This window comes from Dromiciops gliroides, chromosome 1 (genome assembly GCF_019393635.1).
Source record: "Dromiciops gliroides isolate mDroGli1 chromosome 1, mDroGli1.pri, whole genome shotgun sequence".
NCBI lineage: Eukaryota > Metazoa > Chordata > Mammalia > Microbiotheria > Microbiotheriidae > Dromiciops > Dromiciops gliroides.
In genome coordinates, this window is record NC_057861.1 from 729,547,565 (window position 1) to 729,552,509 (window position 4,945).

Sequence of the window (4,945 nt, forward strand, 5' to 3'; positions counted from 1 at the left end):
TCCCCTGCAGTGAATTCCCTTCAAAGTCCAGGAGTCAGTGGAAAACATCACACATGATATTTTTAGGGAGAGAAAAGTTTTGATGAATAAAATATCTAAGGAAAAGCTACTTGTTTTGTTATGCATTCTCTTTCATAAAGTAAAATTTTAGTTTGGGAAGGAAACACTCTGCAGGGGACTTGATGAATGAATGTTTTTCTTTCTTGTGTGTGTGTGTGTGTGTGTGTGTGTATGTGTGTGTGTGTGTGTGCCTATGAGTGAACGCTTTTCTGATGATACTGCTAGCTAAGGTCAGTGCTTTGATCCACAGGGAATGGGACTGTTGCATAAAGTTACCACTTTGATCATGTCACACTCAGGCTCATTACCCTTCAGTGGCTTCTCATCACCTCAAGAACAGTATTTATTCATATTGTTCTTAGCCTATTAATGGCCCTCTGCAGTCTGTCCTGCTAGGACCCTGCCTACTTAGCTGTGTTTGCTGTCATTAATGGGTACTCTCATTCCGGGTGCTGGGAACAATGAGGACAAAGCACACCACCTCAGCTCTTGGAAGGAAAGTGGGTCCCTATGAGTTGTGTTGAGAGAATGGAGGAGCTAGCTTTCTGTTTACTAATGGGGCAGGATCCCCTTGTTTCGGAACTGACTTGTCTCTTGGAAAAGAGGAGGGGACAATTCACATCTGGCAGAGCTTGGGATGTAGTAGTAGATGTCGCTTTCAACTTTCAAGAGGGCAGAGATGAACAGACCTGGATTCTAGCATGTGACCTGACTAGATCAGAAGTCACAGGCACTGGGGGCAGCTAGGTAGAGCAGTGGATAAAGCACCGGCCCTGGATTCAGGAGGACCTGAGTTCAAATTTGACCTCAAACACTTGACACTTATTAGCTGTGAGACCCTGGACAAATCACTTAACCCTCATTGCCCCGCAATTTAAAAAAAAGTCACAGGCAGGATTTTTCTTGGCCCTGCTCTCTTTCTTGCAGGTTGATCAGATGAACAGAAGCTTCACTCAGCTCTAGTTCATTCTCCTCCCTCTGGAAGGCCAACAGAGCAGAAGCTTCCTCTCCTTCCAGCCAGATTTGGCCCTCGGGCAACAGTTTGTCAGCTCCTGCTTTATTTTATGTAAGGAAGTATTAGAAATGTAAAAAAAAAATTAATATAGATTTGGGCCACTGACGTGTTCACCATCCCTTTATTCCTTGATGCCCACACAGAACTCCGTCTCCCATCTTTTTATCTTTGCATTGCTTGAGACACCTGGAATACACTTCTTCCTCACCTTCCCTTCATGAAATCTTTTTTCAGGACTGAAGCACCATCTTCTACATGAAGCTTTTCCTGATCTACCCCCATCACCACTTCCAACTTCTAGTGTCCTTCCTCCCAACTACCTTGTATTTATTTATCCTCTTTATAGTCTGCATATGCTTATATATGCACCACTTTTTTCCTCTTTGGAAACATAACCTCCTTGAATGGAGGGATTGTTTCATTCTGTTTGCATCCCTAGCCTCCATTCCAGGATCAGGTGCAGAGCAGGTGTTTAATAAATGCTTGTTGATTGACCAGTGATCATTCATCTTTTCTTTTTTTTCCCCCTTTTTATTCTTTTTTTTCACAGGGCAATGAGGGTTAAGTGACTTGCCCAGGATCACACAGCTAGTAAGTGTCAAGTGTCTGAGGCTGGATTTGAACTCAGGTCCTCCTGAATCCAAAGCCAATGCTTTATCCACTGTGACACCTAGCTACCCCCCCACCCCCGATCATTCATAATAATTTTACATGCTCAAGTAATTGTTCTATATCATCCCCAATAAAATAAATTTCCCCCCATTTGAGCTCTATAGCAAGTCACATGTATAGTCTCTCTCTATCTGTATAAAATAAGATAGTATATATAGTAAGATAGAATAAGTCACATATATAGTAAGTCATGGCAAAGTACCCCTTCAATGGCTCCCCATTGACTACTGAATGATGTCATAGAACCTTGCAATTGGAGCTATCTCCAGTTATCTAGTCTGATATCACCAAATGAATCTCCTGGATAATGTCTCTTTAACAGTCTCAATAATAAGAGGTTCATGACTTCCTGAGGCTTTTTTTTTCTTTTTTTTTAGTGAGGCAATTGGGGTTAAGTGACTTGCCCAAGGTCACACAGCTAGTAAGTGTTAAGTGTCTGAGGCCAGATTTGAACTCAGGTACTCCTGACTCCAGGGCCGGTGCTCTATCCACTACACCACCTAGCTGCCCCCTGAGACATTATTAAGTGCTTACTATATGCCCAGGACTATGCTAAGAGGTGGGGGTAAAAAGAAAGTCAGAATCAGGGTCCCCGTTCCTAAGGAGCACCCGTTCCAATGGCGGTAGACAACATGTAAACAACGATGTACAAACAAGACACAGACAGGATAAGGTGAAGGTAATCAGCAAAGGAAAGAGACTAGAGCTAAGGGACGTTGAGAAAGGCTTCTGGCACAAGATGAGGTTTTAGCTGGGACTTAAAGGAAGCCGAGGAAGGCAGGAGGCTCTGAAATCTGACTTCTGCTCCTGCAAGCTATAGAGGTCATGTCGGACCATTCCCAGCTTTTGTCTTCTCTATCACAAGTTCCCAAATGCCACCGCGGACTCCTCCCAAGGGCATCATTTCCACTCTACAACCATTTTCTCCTTTTGCCCATAATCAGATCCACAACAGAACTGTCCCCTTACGGGTTCCTTCGCTTTCTGAAGGGTGAGTTATTGTTAAGGCAAATTAAGAAATGATCGGCTCTTTTCCTAAAAAATTCCTTGGTGCGGGATTGAGTGGTCCTCCCAAATCTGGCACCGACCTACTATTCCAGACTCATCCTACTTGCTGTCAAGTATAACCTACATTCCTGTTAAATAGTGCTACTTAACCAGCCCCCAAATACTTAAAGCTTAAAACTGCAACGAGATTTTTGGGGATACTCTGTATATACACATATATGTATGCAGAGATATATGTAGATATGTCCATGTATGTGTGAATATATATGTGTGTGTGTGTGTAGATACTTAGAAAAAAATTCAATCCTAGGGTAACTCTGTTATGAAACTGCTGTTGGAGATAGGACTTACTCCTATGCCCTTTACCTGTTGAATATAATAAATTTTGCTTTATATAGTTATATAAAAACAGCGGAAAGGGATTAGCATCAAGGGGGATCGGTGAAGGCTTTTACACTCTATGTGGAAATATATTTATACATACTATATACTAGATATTTTCACATAGATTTATATATACTATATATGTATTTATATGTAATATTTATAGTGTATACTTTATAAACATTTGTATGCATATATTTCACATACATATATACTTTCTATACACATATATAAAACAACTTTTACTGTATTTAAATTTCCCAATCCCCCTTAAGGTTAGTCCCTTCCTTCTGTTTTAGGAATATATATGTGTGTGTGTGTATACATCTACATACACATACACATATATCCTCCTGATGGGGGGGATGGGTTCCAAGAGGTGGGACAAAGGCAAAGTATTATGGGATAAAGTATCAATATTGAATAAAATTCGATACCAGGAGAAACCGTTATAAAACGGCTGTTAGTGACAGGACTTCCTCCTCTGTATATACAACATTTATCTGTATGTATGTGCATCTATATTTTACAGTCATTTGCATATATGACTTTCTGTATTGAAGTATCAGGTAAGGAGGATATTTTACCCTATGATACTTTGCCTCTCTCTCCTCTTCTTGGAACCCTTCCCTCCCCTGTCCCCACTGCCTCAGTGGCCAGTGCCTCCCTCAAATCACTTTGCTTTTATTCTGAATTTCTCTCATATATTCAGGAAGCCATGGCATAGTGGATATAGAGCCATGAACATGAAGCTAAAACATGTTACTAGTAACAATTTACACCCAAGAATTAATATAAAAGGTATCATGGAGCATTAAAGAGAGACTGTGGCATAGTGGATGGAAATGACGGTAGGCACTTAATAAATACTTGTGGACTAGGTGACTGACCTGCACTGGCAAGGGGAGTTTCCTCACTGTGGACTTCTCTCCATCACTGAAATCCCAGGTCCAGTCCCTATGCCCCTATCTTTTATTTCTCCATCTATGCATGTGTTGTCTCTCCCAACAGGACAAGCACTTTGAGAACAGGGACCATCTGCCTTTTTAAGGGCTTACGCAGCGGGTGGCATACAGTTAAGTGTTTGATAAGGCTCACTGATTGATTGAGAACTGAGGTAATTCCATGTGTCGTCACAAATCACTTCCTCTTCTGCTGGTTAACAATGGATTTTCCTCCAAGGCCAGAGTTTAATGAGTGCGTGTTTTAGAAAAAAGCCTTGCAAAAACTGTTGGCAAATTTTATACCCCACATTTGTGTGCTCTTCAAAATTACAGAGCATCACCACCATGATGTTAAGGGGATATTCAGCCACCCGGGAAGAGGATGCTGCACAATTATGAAAAACTAAATTGCAAGAACAAAAAGGATCATGCTTTGGCCTCCTACTTTGGAAGACACAGAGATTTCCTTTGATAAATACTGAGCAATGGAGCACACTGTCATGGAACAAGATGTCCTAAGTATCTGAATGATTCCAATTTGAGGGAAACACATGTTCCTCCCTAGAGAGTGAGTCTGGTGTTAGGGAAACCCTTTTCTATAACATATTTCTATGAAATATTTAATTAAGTAGTTATGACAGGTGATCTAGGCAATATCTTGATTGTTAGATGATTTTTCTTTCTCTTAAATCAAAGATTGTTTTAGTTTATTTGCTACTTCAGAATCAAACAGTCATAGATTATTATTTTCCCGCTGACTATGAAATGCCTTTTTTTTGTTGTTTAAAGATTGTACCCACGTGCCTTTGGATTGAGGATGAAACTGATCATTGTCGCCTTTCAATAAAACACAAAGGAATTA